This window comes from Carcharodon carcharias, chromosome 9, assembly GCF_017639515.1.
Source record: "Carcharodon carcharias isolate sCarCar2 chromosome 9, sCarCar2.pri, whole genome shotgun sequence".
Lineage (NCBI taxonomy): Eukaryota > Metazoa > Chordata > Chondrichthyes > Lamniformes > Lamnidae > Carcharodon > Carcharodon carcharias.
The window spans coordinates 164,810,872-164,832,144 of record NC_054475.1 but is presented as its reverse complement, the minus strand read 5'-3'; positions in this window follow the sequence as shown (position 1 = coordinate 164,832,144).

Here is a 21,273-nt window from a genome sequence, read left to right as displayed (position 1 = left end):
TCCCTACAGCCTCTCTCTGTCTCTCTCTCTCTCCACTCTCACTCACTCTCACACTGTTTACCCACATGCTCTCTCCGTTTCTCTCGCTCTCTCTCACTCTCTCCACTCTCACTCACTCTCACACTGTTTCCTCACAGTTTATCTCTCTCTCTCTCTCTCACTCTCTCGCTCTCTCCAATCTCAATCACTCTCGCACTGTTTACCCACAGGCCCTCTCTCTTTCTCTCGCTCTCTCTCTCACTCTCGCATTGTTTCCCTACGGGCTCTCTCGCTCTCTCTCTCTCACTCTCTCCACTCTCACTCATTCTCGCAATTTTTCTCTCTCATTCACTCTCACATTGTTTATCCGCAGGCTCTCTCTATCTCTCTCTCTCTCCACTCTCACTCACTCTCACTCTCTTTCCCCACAGGCTCTCTCTCCCTCTCTCTCATTCTCGCATTGTTTCCCCACAGCTTCTATCTCTCTATATCTTTCTCAATCACTCTCACACTGTTTCCCCACAGTCTGTCTCTCTCTCTCTCTCCCTCTCCCTCATTCTCGCATTGTGTCCCTACAGTCCCTCTCTCTCTCTCTCCCTCTCTCAATCACTCTCACACTGTTTCTCCACAGGCTCTCTCTCTCTCTCTCTCACTCTCACACTGTTTCCCCCAAACTCTTTCTCTGTCTCTCTCTCTCACTCTCGCACTGTTTCCCCACAGGCTCTCTCTCTCTCTCTCACTCTCTCTCTCCCTCTCTCTCTCTCCACTCTCACTCACTCTTGTACTGTTTTGTCACAGTGTCTCTCCCTCTCTCTCTCTCTCTCCACTTTCACTAACTCTAACATTCTTTCCCCACAGGCTCTCTCTCTCTCTCTCTGTCTCTCCACTCTCTCTCACTCTCGCACTGATTCCCCACAGGCTCTTGCTCTCTCTCTCCCATTCTATCCACTCTCTCTCTCACTCTCACACTGTTTCTCCACAGGGTCTCTCTCACTCTCTCTCTCTCTCTCTCTATCCACTCTCACTCACTCTCGCACTGTTTCCCCACAAACCCTCTCTCTCTCTCTCCTCTCTCACTCACTCTCGCACTCTTTCTCCACAGGCTCTTTCTCTGTCTCTCTCTCTCACTCTCGCACTGTTTCCCCACAGTCTCTCTCTCTCTCTCGCACTCTCTCCACTCTCCCACAGTTTGTCAACAGGCTCTCTCTCTCTCTCGCTCTTCCAATCACACTCACTCTTGCACTCTTTCCCCACAGCCTCTCTCTGTCTCTCTCTCTCTCACTCTCTCTCTCCACTCTCACTCACTCTCACACTGTTTAACCTTAGGCTCCCCCTCTCTCTCTCACTCTCTCCACTCTCAATCACTCTCACATTGTTTCCCTACAGGCTCTCTCCCTCTATCTCTCTCTCTCTCACTCTCACTCTCTCCACACTCACTTACTCTCGCAGTCTTTCCCCACAGCCTCTATCTCTCTCTCTCTCTCACTCTCTCACTCTTGCACTTGTTCCCCACAGGCTCTCTCTCTCTCTCTCTCTCTCTCTCACACTCTCTCCACTCTCCCACTGTTTCCCATTAGTCTCTCTCTCTCTTGCTCTCTCCAATCCCACTCACTCTCACACTCTTTCCCCACAGCCTCTCTCTGTCTCTTTCTCTCTCTCTCTCTCTCTCTTTCACTCTCTCCAGTCTCCCATTGTTTCCCAACAGGCTCTCTCTGTCTCTCTCTCCCTCTCTCTCTCACTCTCTCCAGTCTCCCACTGTTTCCCAACAGGCTCTATCTCTCTGTCTCTCACTCTCCCACTCTCTCCAATCTCACTCACTCTCGCACTATTTCCCCACAGCCTCTCTCTGTCTCTCTCTCTCTCTCCACTCTCACTCACTCTCACACTGTTTACCCACATGCTCTCTCCGTTTCTCTCGCTCGCTCTCACTCTCCCACTGTTTCCCAACAGACTTTCTCTCTCTGTCTCTCTCTCTCTATCTCGCACTGTTACCCCACAGGATCTCTCTCTCTCTCTTTCTCTCTCCACTCTCACTCACTCTCACACTATTTCCCCATAGGCTCTCTCACTCTCTCTCTCTTTCTCTCTCTCTCCACTCCCACTCAATCTCACACTCTTTCCCCAAAGGCTCTCTCTCTCTCTCTATCTCGCACTGTTACCCTACAGGATCTCTCTCTCTCTCTTTCTCTCTCCACTCTCGCACTGTTTGCCCAAAGGCAGTCTCTCTCTCTCTCTCTCAATCTCACACTTTTTCCCCACAGGCTCTCTCTCTCTCTCTCCCCCTCACTCTCTCCACTCTCACTCACTCTCACTACTATTTCCCCACATGCTCTCTCTCTCTCCACTCTCTCCTCTCTCACTCACTCTCACTCTCTTTCCACCAGGCTCTCTCTCTCTCTCTACTCTCTCTCTCTCTCCCACTCACTCTCACACTGTTTCCCCACAGGCTCTCTCTCTCACTCTCTGCACTCTCACCAACTGTCACACTCTTTCCCCACAGCTCTCTCACTCTCTCTCTCTTTCTCGCTTTCTCCATTCTCACTCACTCTCACACTATTTCCCCACAGGCTCTCTCACTCTTGCTCTCTCTCTCTCATTATCGCATTATTTCCCCACAGGCTCTCTCTCTCTCTTTCTCTCTCTCACATTCTTTACCAAAAGGCTCTCTGACTCTTTCTCTCTCTCTCTCGCTCTCTACACTCTCACTCACTCTCACTCTCTTTCGCCACAGGCTCTCTCTCTCACTCTCTCTAGCTCTCTCTCCCACTCTCGCATTGTTTCCCCACAGGCTCTCTCTCTCTCTCTCTCTCTCTCGCACTCTCTCCACTCTCCCACAGTTTCCCAACAGGCTCTCTCTCTCTATCTCTCTCGCTTTCTCCAATCTCACTCACTCTCGCACTCTTTCCCCACAGCATCTCTCTGTCTCACTCTCTCTCACTCTCTCTCTCTCCACTCTCACTCACTCTCACACTGTTTTCCCACAGGTTCTCTCTCTCTCTCTCACACTCTCTCCACTCTCCCATTGTTTCCCAACAGGCTCTCTCTCTCTCTCACTCTCTCACTCTCGCACTGTTTTCCCACAGGCTCTCTCTTTCTCTCTCTCTCGCTCGCTCCAATCTCACTCACTCTCGTTCTCTTTCCCCACTGCTTCTCTCTGTCCCTCTCTCTCTCACTCTCTCTCTCTGCACTCTCACTCACTCTCACACTGTTTAACCACAGGCTCCCCCACTCTCTCTCACTCTCTCCACTCTCACTCACTCTCACACTGTTTCCCCACAGACTCTCTCTCTCTCTCTCTCCCTCTCGCTCTCTCCACTCTCACTCACTCGCATTGTGTCCCTACAGGCTCTCTCTCTCTCTCCATTCTCACTCACTCTCACTGTCTTTCCCCACAGGCTCTCTCTCACTCTCTCCACTCTCAGTCACTCTCACACTGTTTCCCCAAAGGCTCTCTCTCCCTCTCTCTCTCTCTCACTCTCTCTCTCCACTCTCACTCACTCTCACACTGTTTAACCTTAGGCTCCCCCTCTCTCTCTCACTCTCTCCACTCTCACTCACCCTCACAATGTTTCCCGACAGGCTCTCTCCCTCTATCTCTCTCTCTCTCAGTCTCACTCTCTCCACATTCACTCACTCTCGCAGTCTTTCCCCACAGCCTCTATCTCTCTCTCTCAGTCAATCTCTCACTCTTGCACTTGTTCCCCACAGGCTCTCTCTCTCTCTCTCTCTCTCTCTCACACTCTCTCAACTCTCCCACTGTTTCCCATTAGTCTCTCTCTCTCCTGCTCTCTCCAATCCCACTCACTTTCACACTCTTTCTCCACAGCCTCTCTCTGTCTCTTTCTCTCTCTCTCTTTCACTCTCTCCAGTCTCCCATTGTTTCCCAACAGGCTCTCTCTGTCTCTCTCTCCCTCTCTCTCTCACTCTCTCCAGTCTCCCACTGTTTCCCAACAGGCTCTATCTCTCTCTCTCTCTCACTCTCTCGCTCTCTCCAATCTCACTCACTCTCACACTATTTCCCCACAGCCTCTCTCTGTCTCTCTCTGTCTCCACTCTCACTCACTCTCACATTGTTTACCCACATGCTCTCTCCAATTCTCTCGCTCTCCCTCACTCTCCCACTGTTTCCCAACAGATTCTCTCTCTCTCTCTCTCTCTCTATCTCGCACTGTTACCCCACAGGATCTCTCTCTCTCTCTCTTTCTCTCTTCACTCTCACTCACTCTCACACTATTTCCCCACAGGCTCTCTCACTCTCTCTCTCTTTCTCTCTCTCTCCACTCTCACTCAATCTCACACTCCTTCCCCAAAGGCTCTCTCTCTCTATCTCGTACTGTTACCCCACAGGATCTCTCTCTCTCTCTTTCTCTCTCCACTCTCGCACTATTTGCCCAAAGGCAGTCTCTCTCTCTCTCTCTCTCTCAATCTCACACGTTTTCCCCACAGGCTCTCTCTCTCTCTCTCTCTCAATCTCGCACTGTTTACCCTCAGGTTCTATCTCTCACTCTCTCTCTCTCTCTCATTCTCTGCACTCTCACTCACTCACATGCTGTTTCCCCACAGGCTCTCTCTCTCTCCCCCTCACTCTCTCCACTCTCACTCACTCTCACTACTGTTTCCCAACAGGCTCTCTCTCTCTATCTCTCTCGCTCTCTCCAATCTCACTCACTCTCGCACTCTTTCCCCACAGCATCTCTCTGTCTCACTCTCTCTCACTCTCTCTCTCTCCACTCTCACTCACTCTCACACTGTTTTCCCACAGGTTCTCTCTCTCTCTCTCACACTCTCTCCACTATCCCATTGTTTCCCAACAGGCTCTGTCTCTCTCTCTCTCACTCTCTCACTCTCGCACTGTTTTCCCACAGGCTCTCTCTTTCTCTCTCTCTCGCTCGCTCCATCTCACTCACTCTCGTTCTCTTTCCCCACAGCTTTTCTCTGTCCCTCTCTATCTCACTCTCTCTCTCTGCACTCTCACCCACTCTCACACTGTTTGACCACAGGCTCACTCACTCTCTCTCACTCTCTCCACTCTCTCCAATCTCACTCACTCTCACATTGTTTCCCTACAGGCTCTCTCTCTCTCTCTCTGTCTCTATCTCTCTCACTCTCTCTCTCTCCACTCTCAATCACTCTCACACTGTTTAACCACAGGCTCCCCCTCTCTCTCACTCTCTCCACTCTCACTCACTCTCACACTGTTTCCCCACAGACTCTCTCTCTCTCTCTCTCCCTCTCGCTCTCTCCACTCTCACTCACTCTCACCACTGTTTCCCAACAGGCTCTGTCGCTTTCTCTCTCTTTCTGTCTCGCTCTCTCCAATCTCACTTACTCTTGCAGTCTTTCCCCACAGCATCTCTCTGTCTCTCTCTCACTCTCTCTCTCTCCACTCTCATTCACTCTCACACTGTTTCCCCACAGGCTCTCTCTCTCCCTCTCTCTCTGTCTCCACTCTCACTAACTCTAACATTCTTTCCCCACAGGCTCTCTCACTCTCTCTCTCTTTCTCGCTCTCTCCCCTCTCACTCACTCTCACGCTAATTCCCCACAGGCTCTCTCACTCTTGCTCTCTCTCTCACACTCGCTTTGTTTCCCCATAGGCTCTCTCTCTCCACTCTCGCTCTCTCTCACACTCTTTACCCAAATGCTCTCTGACTCTTTCTCTCGCTCGCTCTCTACACTCTCACTCACTCTCACATTGTTTCCCCACAGGCTCTCTCTCTCTCTCTCTATCCACTCTCACTCACTCTCGCTCTCTTTCACCACAGGCTCTCTCTCTCTCTCTCTATCTCTCTCACTCACTCTCGCATTGTTTCCCCACAGGCTCTCTCACTCACTCTCTCCATTCTCACTCACTCTCGCACTGTTTCCCCACAGGCTCTCTCTCTCTCTCTCACTCTCTCACTCTAGCACTGTTTTCCCACAGGTTCTCTCTCTCTCTCTCGCACTCTCTCCATTCTCCCACAGTTTGTCAACAGGCTCTCTCTCTCTCGCTCTTCCAATCACACTCAATCTTGTACACTTTCCCCACAGCCTCTCTCTCTCTCTCTCTACTCTCACTCACTCTCACTCTACTTCTCCACAGGCTCTCTCACTCTCTCTCTTTTTCTGTCTCTCTCCACTCTCACTCAATCTCACACTCTTTCCTCAAAGGCTCTCTGTCTCTCTCTCTATCTCTCTCTCTCCACTTTCACTCACTCTCACACTGTTTCCCCACAGGCTCTCTCACTCTCTCTCTGTCTCTCCACTCTCGCTCATTCTCACACTGTTTCCCCACAGGCTCTCTCTCTTTCCCTCGCTCTCTCTCTCTCACTCTCGCACTGATTCCCCACAGGCTCTTGCTCTCTCTCTCCCACTCTATCCACTCTCTCTCTCACTCTCACACTGTTTCTCCACAGGGTCTCTCACTCTCTCTCTCTCTCTCTCTCTCTCTCTATCCACTCTCACTCACTCTCGCACTGTTTCCCCACAAGCCCTCTCTCTCTCTCTCTCTCTCCTCTCTCACTCACTCTCGCACTCTTTCCCCACAGGCTCTTTCTCTGTCTCTCTCTCTCACTCTCGCACTGTTTCCCCACAGGCTTTTTCTCTCTCTCTCTCACTCTATCCACTCTCTCTCTCACTCTGTTTCTCCACAGGCTCTCTCTCACTCTATCTCTCTCTCTCTACTCTCTCCATTCTCACTCACTCTCGCAATGTTTCCCCACAGGCTCTCTCTCACTCTCTCTCTCTCCCTCACTCTCACTCTCTCTCTCTCTATCACCTCTCTCACTCACTCACAACATATTTCCCCACAGGCTCTCTCACACTCTCTCTGCCTCTCTCCCTCACTCTCTCCACTCTCACTCACTCTCGGACAGTTTCCCCCCAGGCTCTCTCTCTCTCTCTCTCTCTCTCTCTCTCTCCCTCTCTCTCTCTCTGTCTCTCACTCACTCCACTCTCACTCACACTTACTCTGTTTCCCCACAGGCTCACTCTCCCTCTCTCTCTCTCTCTCACTCACTCCACTCTCACTCACTCTCACTCTCTTTCTCCACAGGTTTTCTCTCTTTCTCTCTCTGTCTCTCTCACTCTCTCCACTCTCACTCATTCTCACTCTCTTTCCCCACAGGCTCCCTCTCTCTCTCTCTCTCCCTCTCACTGTCTCCACTCTCAGTCACTCTCACACTGTTTCCCCACAGTCTCTCTCTCTCTCTCACATTTTCCACTCTCACTCACTCTCACACTGTTTCCCAACAGAATCTCTCTCTCTCTCTCTCTCTCTTTCTCTCTCCAATCTCACTCACTCTCAGACTGTTTCCCAACAGACTCTCTCTCTCTCTTTTTCACTCTCCACTCTCACTCACTCTCACTCTCTTTCCCCACAGTCTCTCTATCTCTCTCGCTCTCTCCAATCCCACTCACTCTCGCACTCTTTCGGCAGAGCCTCTCTCTGTCTCTCTCTCTCTCACTCTCTCTCTCTCTCTCCACTCTCTCTCAGTCTCACACTATTTCCCCACAGGCTCTCTCTCTCTCTATCTCTCTCTCTCTCCACTCTCACTCAGTCTTGCATTGTTTCCCCACAGGCTCTCTCTCTCTCTCTCTCTCTCACCTCTCTCACTCACTCTCACAACGTTTCCCCGCAAACTCTCTCTATCTCTCTCTCCTTCTCACTCTCTCCACTCTCACTCACTCTCACAATGTTGCCCTACAGGCTCTCTCTCTCTCTCTCTCACTCTTGCACTGTTTCCCCACAGGCTCTCCCTCTCACTCAATCTATCTCTATCTCTTTCTCACTCTCTCCATTCTCACTCACTCTCACACTCTTTCCCCACAGGCTCTCTCTCTCTATCTCTCTCTCTCCACTCTCACACTGTTTCCCCACAGTCTCTCTCTCTCTCACTCTCTCTACTCTCATTCTCTCTCACAATGTTTCCCCACAGGCTCTCTCTCTCTCTCTCTCTCTCTTTCACTCTCTCAGTCTCGCATTGTTTCTGCACAGGGTCTCCATCTCTCTCTCTCTCTCACTCTCTCGCTCTCTCCATTCTCACTCACTCTCGCGCTATTTCCCCACAGGTTGTCTCACTCTCGCTCTGTCTCTCTCACGCTTGCATTGTTTCCCCACAGGCTCTCTCTCTCTCTCACACTCTTTACCCAAAGGCTCTCAGACTCTTTCTCTCTCTCTCTCGCTCTCTACACTCTCACTCACTCTCACATTGTTTCCCCAAAGGCTCTCTCTCTCTCTCTATCCACTCTCACTCACTCTCACTCTCTATCGCCACAGGCTCTCTCTCTCTCTCTCTCTCTCTCTCACTCTCGCATTTTTTCCCCACAGGCTCTCTCTCTCACTCTCACCTCTCTCACTCACTCTCGCACTGTTTCCCCACAGGCTCTCTCTCTCACTCACGCATTGTTTCCCCACAGGCTCTCTCACTCTCTCTCTCTCTCACTCTCTCACTCTTGCACTGTTTTCCCACAGGCTCTCTCTTTCTCTCTCTCTCGCTCGCTCCAATCTCACTCACTCTCGCTCTCTTTCCCCACAGCTTCTCTCTGTCCCTCTCTCTCTCACTCTCTCTCTCTGCACTCTCACTCACTCTCACACTGTTTAACCACAGGCTCCCCCCCTCTCTCTCACTCTCTCCACTCTCACTCACTCTCACATTGTTTCCCTACAAGCTCTCTCTCTCTCTCTCACTCTCTCCACTCTCCCACTGTTTTCCAACAGGCTCTCTCTCTCTCTCTCTCTCGCTCTCTCCAATCTCACTCACTCTCACACTCTTTCCCCACAGCCTCACTCTGTCTCTCTCAGTCTCTCTCTCTCCACTCTCACTCACTCTCACACTGTATTCCCATAGGTTCTCTCTCTCTCTCTCTCACACTCTCTCCACTCTCCCACTGTTTCCCAACAGGCTCTCTCTCTCTCTCTCTCACTCTCTCCAATCGCACTCACTCTCGCTCTCTTTCCCCACAGCTTCTCTCTGTCCCTCTCTCTCTCATTCTCTCTCTCTCCATTCTCACTCACTCTCACAATGTTTAACCACAGGCTCCCCCACTCTCTCTCACTCTATCCACTCTCACTCACTCTAACAATGTTTCCCTACAGGTTCTCTCTCTCTCTCTCTCTCTTGCTCTCTCCAATCTCACTCACTCTCGCACTCTTTCCCCAAAGCCTCTCTCTGTCTCTCTCTCTCTCACTCTCTCTCTCCACTCTCACTCACTCTCACACTGTTTAACCTTAGGCTCCCCTTCTCGCTCTCACTCTCTCCACTCTCACTCACTCTCGCAGTCTTTCCCCACAGGCTCTATCTCTCTCTCTCTTTCTCTCTCACACTCTCTCCACTCTCCCCCTGTTTCCCAATAGTCTCTCTCTCTCTCTCTCCAATCCCACTCACTCTCGCACTCTTTCCCCACAGCCTCTCTCTGTCTCTTTCTCTCTCATTCTCTCTCTCTCTCCACTCTCATTCACTCTCACACTTTTTCCCCAAAGGCTCTCTCTCTTTCTCTCGCTCTCTCTCTCACTCTTGCATTGTTTCCCTGCAGGCTCTCTCTCTTTCTCTCTCTCTCTCACTCTTTCCACTCTTACTCACTCTCGCAATGTTTCCCCACAGTCCCTCTCTCTCTCTCTCACTCTCTCCAGTCTCCCACTGTTTCCCAACAGGCTCTATCTCTCTCTCTCACTCTCTCGCTCTCTCCAATCTCACCCACTCTTGCACTATTTCCCCACAGCCTCTCTCTGTCTCTCTCTCTCTCTACTCTCACTCACTCTCGCACAGTTTCCCCACAGGCTCTCTCCCTTTCTCTCGCTCTCTCTCACTCTCGCATTGTGTCCCTACAGGCTCACTCTCTCTCTCTCTCTCTCTCACTCTCTCCACTCTCACTCACTCTCACACTCTTTACCCACAGGCTCTCTCTCTCTCTCTCCACTCTCACTCACTCTCACTCCCTTTCCCCAAAGGCTCTCTCTCTCTCTCTATCTCTCTCTTTCACTCTCACACTGTTTCTCCGCAGTCTATGTTGCTCTCGCTCTCTCTCTCTCTCTCTATACTCTCACTCACTCTCACTCTCTTTCCCCACAGGGTCTGTCTCTCTTTCTCTCAATCTCGCACTGTTTACCCACAGTTTCTCTCTCTCTCTCTCACTCTCTCCACTCTCACTCACTCTCACACTGTTTCCCAACAGACTCGCTCTCTCTCTGTCTCTTTCTCTCTCCACTCTCACTCACTCTCGCACTCTTTCCGCACAGCCTCTCTCTGTCTGTCTCTCTCTCACTCTCTCTCTCCACTCTCTCTCACTCTCACACTATTTCCCCAAAGGATCCCTCTCTCTTTCTCTCGCTCTCTCTTTCACTCTCGCATTGTTTCCCTACAGGATCTCTCACTTTCTCTCTCTCTCTCACTCTCTCCACTCTCAACCACTCTCACACTGTTTCCTCACAGTTTATCTCTCTCTCTCTCTCCCTCACTCTCTCACTCTTGCACTTTTCCCCCTCAGGCTCTCCCTCTTTCTCTCTCTCTCACTCTCTCCACTCTCACTCACTCTCACACTGTTTCCTCACAGTTTATCTCTCTCTCTCTCCCTCACACTCTCACTCTCTCCACTCTCACTCACTCTCGCAATGTTTCCCCACAGGCTTTCTCTCTCTCTCTCTCTCTCTCACTCTCTCGCTCTCTCCAATCTCACTCACTCTCGCACTGTTTACCCACAGGCCCTCTCTCTTTCTCTTGCTCTCTCTCTCACTCTCGCATTGTTTCCCTACGGGCTCTCTTGCTCTCTCTCTCTCACTCTCTCCACTCTCACTCATTCTCGCACTTTTTCCCCACAGGCTCTATCTCTCTCTCTCATTCACTCTCATACAGTTTATCCACAGGCCCTCTCTCTATCTCTCTCTCTCCACTCTCACTCATTCTCACTCTCTTTCCCCACAGGCTCTCTCTCTCTCTCTATCTCTCTCTCTCACTTTCACACTGTTTCCCCACAGTCTGTCTCTCTCTCTCTTTCTCTCATTCTTGCATTGTTTCCTCACAGCCTCTATCTCTCTCAATCACTCTCACACTGTTTCCCCACAGTTTCTCTCTCTCTCTCTCTTTCTCTCTCTCTCAATCACTCTCACACTGTTTCTCCACAGGCTCTCTCTCTCTCTCTCTCTCTCACTCTCACACTGTTTCCCCACACGCTCTTTCTCTGTCTCTCTCACTCACTCTCACACTGTTTCCCAACAGAATCTCTCTCTCTCTCTGACTTTCTCTCTTCACTCTCACTCACTCTCACACTGTTTCCCAACAGACTCTCTCTCTCTCTCTTTCACTCTCCACTCTCACTCACTCTCACTCTCTTTCCCCACAGTCTCTCTCTCTCTCTATCTCTCTCTCTCTCTCCACTCTCACTCAATCTCGCATTGTTTCCCCACAGGCTCTCTCTCTCTCTCTCTCTCTCACTCTCACAATGTTTCCTTGCAAACTCTCTCTACCTCTCTCTCTCCTCTCTCACTCACTCTCACAATGTTTCCCCGCAAACTCTCTCTATCTCTCTCTCTCTCTCTCTCTCACTGTCTCCACTCTCACTCACTCTCACAATGTTTCCCCACAGGCTCTCTCTCTCTCTCTCTCCTCTCTCTCTCTCACTCTCGCACTGTTTCCCCACAGGCTCTCTCTCATTCTATCTATCTCTCTCTCTTTCTCACTCTCTCCATTCTCACTCACTCTCACACTCTTTCCCCACAGGCTCTCTCTCTCTATCTCTCTCTCTCCACTCTCACACTGTTTCCCCACAAGCTCTCTCTCTCTCTTCTCTCAGTCACTCTCACAATGTTTCCCCGCAAACTCTCTATCTCTCTCTCTCTCTCACTCTCTCCACTCTCATTCTCTCTCACAATGTTTCCCCACAGGCTCTCCCTGTCTCTCTCTTTCACTCTCTCAGTCTCGCATTGTTTCCGCACAGGCTCTCCAGCTCTCTCTCTCTCTCACTCTCTCACTCTCTCCACTCTCACTCACACTCACGCTTTTTCCCACAGGCTCTCTCACGCTCTCTCTGTCTCTCGCTCTATCCACTTTCACTCACTCTCACACAATTACCCCACAGGCTCTCTCTATCTCTCTCTCTCACTCTCTCTCACTCACTCCCTCCACTCTCACTCACTCTCACTCTCTTTCCCCACAGGCTCCCTCTCTCTCTCTTTCCTCTCACTCTCTCCACTCTCAGTCACTCTCACACTGTTTCCCCACAGTCTCTCTCTCTCACTCTTTCCACTCTCACTCACTCTCACACTGTTTCCCAACAGAATCTCTCTCTCTCTCTCTCTCTCTTTCTCTCTCCAATCTCACTCACTCTCAGACTGTTTCCCAACAGACTCTCTCTCTCTCTCTTTTTCACTCTCCACTCTCACTCACTCTCACTCTCTTTCCCCACAGTCTCTCTCTCTCTCTATCTCTCTCGCTCTCTCCAATCCCACTCACTCTCGCACTCTTTCGGCAGAGCCTCTCTCTGTCTCTCTCTCTCTCTCACTCTCTCTTTCTCTCCACTCTCTCTCACTCTCACACTATTTCCCCACAGGCTCTCTCTCTCTATCTCTCTCTCTCTCCACTCTCACTCAGTCTCGCATTGTTTCCCCACAGGCTCTCTCTCTCTCTCTCACTCTCTCTCACTCACTCTCACACTGTTTGCCTACAAGCTCTCTATCTCTCTCTCTCTCTCTCCAATCTCATTCTCTCTCACAACGTTTCCCCGCAAACTCTCTCTATCTCTCTCTCTCTCTCTCACTCTCTCCACTCTCTCCACTCTCACAATGTTTCCCCACGGGCTCTCTCTCTCTCTCTCTCTCTCTCTCTCTCTCACTCTCGCACTGTTTCCCCACAGGCTCTCTCTCTCATTCTATTTATCTCTCTTTCTTTCTCACTCTTTCCATTCTCACTCACTCTCACACTCTTTCCCCACAGGCTCTCTCTATCTCTCTCTCTCCACTCTCACACTGTTTCCCCACAAGCTCTGTCTCTCTCTCTCTCTCTCCTCTCTCACTCACTCTCACAATGTTTCCCCGCAAACTCTCTCTATCTCTCTCTCTCTCTCACTCTCTCCACTCTCATTGTCTCTCACAATGTTTCCCCACAGGCTCTATCTCTCTCTCTCTCTCACTCTCACACTGTTTCCCCACAGGCTGTCTCTCTCATTCTATCTATCTCTCTCTCTTTCTCACTCTCTCCACTCTCACTCAGTCTCACATTGTTTCCCCACAGACTCTCTCTCACTCTCTCTCTCTCTCACTCACTCTCACACTGTTTCCCCACAGGCCCTCTCTCTCTATCTCTCTCTCTCTCTCTCCACTCTCACTCAGTCTCGCATTGTTTCCCCACAGGCTCTCTCTCTCTCTTCTCTCTCTCTTGCTTTCTCTGCTCTCATTAATTCTCTTGTCGCCAATTCTCTCACTTTTAGCTGTTGCCCTGGGCACTGTTTCCTTTCCAGTTCACTCTGTCCTCTATCATCATCATCATCATGGCAGTTTAGAAGAGGAAACCCTAGGAAGCAACTTGTTGTACAAGAGTTTGGAGAACCATGGACAACATCAGGACAGAGCAGCACAGTTAAGAAACCTCTGTTTTCTACTCCAGTAAAGAAATGAGCACTTCCTTAAAGCCTATGTCTTTGACCAATCTTTGAACCATGTGCTCTGTTATTGCCTTCTGTGGCTCAGAGACAAATTTTGCTTTTCAATGCTTCTGTGAAGCACCTTGGGATATTTCACTACATTATAGGTGCTATGTAAACATGTCATTGTTGTTGTTGTTATTTAGAATTGAACATTGTGCTGCACTGAAATCAGTAATAACAAAATGGCTTTATGAAAGATTATTGCTTTCTTTCTGGTTCAAACTGTCACATTATTTGTCAAATTAAATTCTTACAGTTAGAAAATAACTCCAATGTTTCACTCGATTGCCTGGCCTTTTGTATTCTTAGATAATCGTAAAACTCCTCTTTCTCTGATCATTCTTGAGCATTTAGCACAAATAAATAGGCATGTTCAAATCATTATAAATTCCTATTTCCACATATTGAAGCTGCTGAAGCATTGAAGTCAATGGTAAGTAAACAATGAGGAGAGTTGTAATGGCTATGGGCTTAGCAGTTGCCACTTTACGCTATCACGCAGAGTCAAGGTCCAACCCATTGCTTCCGATATTGTTTTGTGGGTATCACCGTTCAGCTGAAAGTTACTTCCAGGCTCTCACACTTCAGTTTCAGTGAAGTCTTCGATAGATCTGCTTTCAACACTGTGGGGGACTAGGACACAGTGTTGGTGCTGTGTAGCCTCGCTTCACACAGTCACTGCAGTACCAGAGCACATGCAACTTGAATGTAGATTTAAGCCTGGTGATCAATATGGGAAGAGGTGTTCTGATGAAAGGTTAGTGACCTGAAACTTTAACTCTTGTTTCTCTCTCCACAGGTGGTGACTGACCTGCTGAGTATTTCCAGCATTTTCTGTTTTCATTTCAAATTTCCACCATCTGTGGTATTTTGCTTTTGTATGGGGAGAGAATGTGTAGTTGAAGGAAGCAGCAGAGTTCAAGTAATAAACCTTAGTTGATGAAAAGTCAAGTTAGTGACAATAGGGGATTGTCGATGCTATTATCTGGCATCCCAAGTCAATAGAATCTTGCAGAACCTTCACCTAAACAGTTAGACTTACTGCTGCTGATCAGATCATGGGCTCAATCAGGCATTGATGCCACAGGCAAGGACATGTACTCAATGTCCAAACAGGAAGAGGGAAGCTTCCTGATCCCAGAAGAAAGGTAGATCCACTGGCATTAAGATTCGTCAGCTTGCAATGTGCTGGAAAAGCATTGTGAAGGCTTTCTGTCTATGATCATTCAGAGGAAACTGGGAACTAGGATCTGGAGGTAGCTATTCAGCTCATGGAGACTTTCAATTAAATCATGGCTAATCTTTTTCTCAATTCCATTCACCCTGATCCCTTACCCAACATAATCTACCAATCTTAGTCCTAATTTGTGCTCAAGTCTCCATCCAATAAACTCTACATCAAATATTCAGGATGTGGTTATTAGCTAAAAATATGAACTTGCCTGACGATTTCAAGTCTCCATTAGACTAACTGAACCTTTAATGTATGCAATAAAAACTTACATTTATAGAGCATCTTTAACACCATAACACAGTCGAAGAAACCTCACAGGAACATTATCAAGCAAAATTTGGCATCTCGCCACATAAGGGGACAAGTTGGGACAAGTGACCAAAAGCTTGGTCAATCAGGTAGATTTTGAGGAGCAAATCAAGGAGTGAGAAGGAGGTAAAGAGGCAGAGAGATATACAGAGGGAATTCCAGAGCTTAGGGCTTAGGCAAATGGAGGCATGGCCATGAATGGTGAAACAATAGAAATTGGGGATGCGAAAGAGGAAAGAATTGGGATTAATATTGAACAATTGAGTAAATGTCTTCTGTGATCATCTCAACTCAATCTGTCCTCAATAATCCCAACTAGCTCCACATATCCAAGACACACTTTTGTCTGTGAACCACACCTGGTCTTTCTCTACTCTGCCTCTACAAACTTCTCCACCTCTACTTCCCAACCTCCACCTTCTCCTCTTCATTCTGGTTTCCTGTATGACCCTCCTTTTCACTGCTGCATTGATGACAAACATCACACTGCACAACTCTGGAACTCTCTCCACAAAGCCCTCTCCCTTGTCATATCTCTTCCCACTTTCGAAAGCCTCCACAAACTTGTTTTAACCAATTGCACTGTCAGTCACGTCTCCTAACAGCTACCCCCCAAACTGCTGCTCAATTGCTGCTCTCCTCTTTGTCAATTACCTCGGGAACATGTCATCCCAATAAAAAATACTTCATAAATGCTAACAAATCTGAGTTATTTCCTCCAAACACAGTCTCAATATGCTCTGCTCTTTAGTGGGAGATTTTCCACAATGCAAATTTTTAAAAATGGCCTAAAATACGAGCAGAATGTGGATTACAGCAGCCTGATTATCACTAATTCTGTCTTCCCAGAGGTAAAGTTGATCCTAGTTTTTGCTTCCTCTGTGACTAGCATAGTACAACATCATCAATCCTACATACTTTGTGATGTGGTATATTAATTCTACAAGTCTAATAGTGCCCAAATACACTTAGCAATTCAGCATCAGAACACGAGTAGGATTTTAAAATAAAAAATCATGGGATGTGGGTATTGCTGGCTAGGCCAGCATTTATTGTCCATCCCTAATTGCCCTTGAGAAGGTGGTGGTGAGCTGCCTTCTTGAACTACTGCAGTCCATGTGGTGTAGGTACACCCACAGTGCTGTTAGGGAGGGGATTCCAGGATTTTGACCCAGCGACAATGCAGGAACGGCGATATATTTCCAAATCAGGATGGTGTGTGGCTTGGAGGGGAACTTCCTGGTGGTGGTGTTCCCATCTATCTGCTGCCCTTGTCTTTCTAGCAGTCATGGGTTTGGAAGGTGCTGCCTACAGATAAATACTGACCATTCTTTTTTGGGGTCTCAGGCATAAAATATTGTAGAGGTGTCTGGGGGTGGGAGTGAAACTGCTTTTCACCTGTATTGGAAAACATTTTATACCACGGCCAGTTTTCTATCCCATTGTGATGTTAATGGGCGCGATGTGTAAAATAGTGTTCATTCACTATGAGCCATTTTCACATAGCCACATTCACAGAATGTGGGGCTCATTACCACAGGGACTGGTTGAAGTGAATTTTATGGGTGCATTTAAGGGGAGGCTAGAGAAGCTCATAAGGGAGAAGGATTAGAGTGTTGTGATGATAACTTTGGATGAGGAAAGATGGGAGAAGGCTCGAGGTGAGCATTAACACAGGCATTGATTGGTTAGGCTGAATGGTCTGTATATCCAGTGTAATCCTATGTAATCTTTTCACACTGAAGTTCGAAGTCATGGAGGGTCCAGACAGAATTGGTGCAAACTGGCAGAAAGGTAGAGAACCAGGGGACACCGATTTTAGGTGATGGGCAAAAGAATCAATGGCGCCATGAGGAAAAACATTTTTATGCAGTGAGTGGTTAGGATCTGGGATGTACTGCCTGAATTGATAGAGGAGGCAAATTCAATCATGGCTTTCAAAAGGGAATTAGATCAGCACCTGAAAGAAACAAATTTGCAGGGTCACAGGGAAACTAACTAAATTGCTCTTGCAGAGAACAAGCATGGGCTTGACGGGCTGAATGGCCTCTGCTGTGCAGTAGCCATCCTATGACTCCATGAATCATCACGTTTCACACGCATGAGGAGAGCCCAGTGTCTCACTCGGAGAATGTTAGGATCTGATATGTTGGTTCATGATGGACAAGCGGGAGGTTGTTGGAGCTACTTTTCTTGTGCGTGTGGTCTATTTAAACATGCATGTAGTGATCACAGCCTTGATAATGAAAAATAAACAAAACAAACAGGATGGCACAACGACACTAATCTTCTGTCAGAATGCCTGTAAAACTTGGTAGAATCTAAGAGGATGTAAAATGGTGTTTTGCATTACCGCTATAATTTATGCAAATGAAAAGTGTGTAGCAATTTGAACAGTGGCTTATCCCCATGATGTGATGATGCATGCATTACCTACAAGCCTATTGGAAAGATGTATAATTGACTCGTGTATTTTTGCAAACACACAAGAAAGTACAAACTGCATTTCTGTAGTAGCTTTCATGAATTCAGGAAGTCTGAAAGCACGTCGCAGCCAATGAAGTACGATTGAAGTGTAGTCATTGTCGTAATGCAGAGAAATGCAGTGGTTAATGTGTGCACAGCAAGCTCCCACAAACAACAGTGAGACTCAGTTAAATGATAACTATTGGCCCAAGACACTGAGAAGAACAAAAGCAAAATATAGCAAATTCTAGAAATCTAAAATCAAATTAGAAAATGCTGGAAACATTCGATAGGTCAATCAGCATCTGTGGGGAGAGAGAGAGACAGAGTTGATGTTTTAGTTCAATGATCTTTTGCCCTATAAACTTACTTGCTTTACAGCAGCAAGTGCTGTAAAAAGTAGGCCAGCGTGGCCTCCTTGAACCTGCTGGAGCTGCACTTTGCTGGGGCCGGTGAGGAGTCGCTTGATGCAGGCCCAAGGTAAGCTAATGTGTAACATACCCTAAAGAAGAATGTTATAAAGGAAGGTCGCATGATCTTACTATCCAGTAGCTGAGTAGCATGGGCTACCTCTGTAGTTGGTAGCAGCAGTAGTATGGAGATAGAGTTTGAAATGTAAGCACATGTTTAGTTGCTGCTGAGCACCATTTTTTCCCACGCTCGTCGACGCTTACGGCCCTGGGCTTTTCCGGTCACTCTTAATCCCAAAGTCCTGCTCCCCAGCTGGATCCTCGTCCAGTCAGAGGGCAAACTGGGAATTTCAATCGTTCACGTCCTAGTATTCCTGTAGGGCACATTCAGCGCTGATAAGCAAAATAAGGAAATAAAACAACGTCCTCGTTTTAAGGCCATGGTTCCTTTGGCCGTGAGCTGGAAGGTGGGAAGGCTGCAAAAATGGTGCAGGAAGGGGTCGGTGGGAAAACTGCCATTTCCTGACTCGGCTGGAATTTTGCCCCGTGTTGGGAGGCGGCCCGAAAGGAAAAACCAGTTTGGACCAGTGCTCCTGTTTCCCAGCTTTTCCCTTCAGGGGGCTCAGCGCTGCATGGGGAGACCACTCTGTGAAACTCTGGTGGTCAGCCAGTGAGCTCCGAAGAGGGGGAAGCCTCCTTTTCTGGGCACCCCATGGCCCATGGAGGAGCAGCCGGTGGAAATCTCCACCCCGCAGCAGCACGACTGATACGCCACGATTTCACTGCCAACCCCCACCGCCCACCATCCCCTCACCCATTGCCAGGGACCTCGCTACCTTGTCCCGGTGTCCACCTTCCTCACAATACAGCAGAGGCTGCTGTGCCGCTGGTTCTCTGGTTGGGCTGGTAGCTCTATGGGGGGCAGGTCACAATCCTTCCTCTGGAGAATAGCCCCTGGCAGTAGCAGCTTAATCAGTGACCACTGGGGACATGCCTCTCTGGGCTCTGATGCTGGCCTAAGCCGGGTTGCATCATAGCTTTGGGCCCCCCCGGAACAGAGTTTTCAGCCATCGCTGTAAATTCCACCATAAATCTCCTGTTACTGCTTTCAAATCGCTCCATGACCTCACCCCTCCCAATCTCTGTAACTTCCTTGAGTTCTACAACCCTCCGAGGTGGCTGCATCCCCTCAATTCTGTCCATTTGTGCATCCCCAATTTTCAAACGCTCCTCCATTGCTGGCCGTGCCTTCAGCTGCCCACACCTCACACTCTGGAATTCCCTGTCTAAATCTTTCTGCCTCTCTACCCCTCTACCCTCCATTGAGATGCGCCTTCACACTTGATCTTTGGTCGCCTGCCCCAATGTCTTGTGAGAACATAAGACATAAGAACAGGAGTAGGCCATTCGGCCCCTCAAGCCTGCTCCGCCATTCTATAAGCTCATGGCTGATCTGATTGTGATGTTAAATGCACTTTCCTGCATCCCCGTCCTGTCTCCCTCACACCCCCCTCGTCCCCTCATAACCCTTCACATCCTTGTCGATCAAAAATCTCCTTATGTGACTTAGTGTCAAATCTTGTCTGAAACCTCTCCTGTGAAGATCCTTGGGGCATCTTTACTACATTGAATGTGCCATATAAATGCACAATGTTGCCGTTGTGATAGTGATAAAGCTGTGTTTATTTGTTGCAACAGTAGGGGGAGCACTTCCTGCACATGCGCAGATGCAGTGCTCCAGCTTCTGTTTAAAGTGAGAGAAGCTTTTAAATGCAGCTAGGCTTTCATTTGCTAAAATATGCTTTCTGGTTTTTTTTGCAAATGATGCCTGATAGCGGTAAATAGAACAATACTGTTTTTCAAATAGTTATTCAAGGAGTGAATACAAGATGGCTGGGAGTGACATGTAGGTATTCCCCCCACACCTCGCAGTAGCCAATTTGTTTGGGCGAGAGCCAATCTTGGAAACCAGAAATAACTTTGGTAAGAGCCAATAAAAAGAATTTTGAATAAAATAGTTAAGACAAATATCGTCACCCAGCGTGGGGCTCAGGACTTCACCAAGGCTCTTAGTCAGCACCTTCGTCACCTATAATCAGTACCATCTAGAAGGACAAGGGCAACAGATACATGGGAACACCACCACCTGTAAGTTCCTCACCAAATAACTCACCATCCTGACTGGGAAATATATCATTGTTCCTTCACTGTCGCTGGGTCAAAATCCTGGAACTCCCTCCCTAACAGCACTGAGGGTGTATCTACACCACATGGACTGCAGCGGTTCAAGAAGGCAGCTCACCACCACCTACCTTCTCAAGGGCAACTAGGGATGGGCAATAAATGCTGGCCCAGCCAATGGAGCCCACATCCCATGTATGAATTAAAAAGAAAACCATGGTCATGCGGTTAAGAGTCCCCATTATCTATAGACTGAGCTATGAGTATGTTAACAGCTTGTTCACTTGTTCAATTTGTTCCAATCAATCAAAATAAAAATATCATTTATTGATTAAAGTTACAGTGTTAAACTGGCCTTATTGCAGTGTTAAATGAGCCTGGGGGGCATAACGCATGCACCCATCTGGCTGGGAGAATGTATACATGCACTGGAAGATGCAGTGTGGGCCGAGTGCGCGTGTGCAAATTGTTCCCAATGCTTTTCCAGTCAGTGGCAGGAGTTACAATGTGGAGATTAATACACTGAGAAGCCAAATCTTGAATTTAAAAAAAAAAACTGTGACATATGGGTCAAGTGCACTCATATGAAATTCCCCTTTCAGCAATTTCAATGGGATGTGCTAACCCACTTATCTTAAATGGTTTAATGGCTCCAGTAAAATTGTGAATGTAGCAATTTCATAGGAACTCATTAAGCCTTTGGTACACTAATATCGCACAGCATGGATTCATCCTGAGGTACTGCAAATATGTTGCAAGGTAGAAATTACGTGATTAAAGGAGTTGTTTAAGAATGAAAGTTGTTACCATAAAAACAATGCATAGTAAAGCCTGGTATACAAAGGTTAGATTTTTCATATTGAGCTCAAGTTGTTCTGAAGAGCTAAGGTGTTTTATCTTCAAAATTAAATGTCTAATAGTTTGTTTCATGTTGGAGCCCACACCAAATGAAATAGAAATGAAACAGTTCAGTTGTCTGAGTGCTAAGCAGATTGTACTTGAAATAAGGCCTCAGTTAAAATTCCAGCCTTGATTGACTTTCATATTCAACTTGAATCAAAGACAAGTTCCACCAGTTCC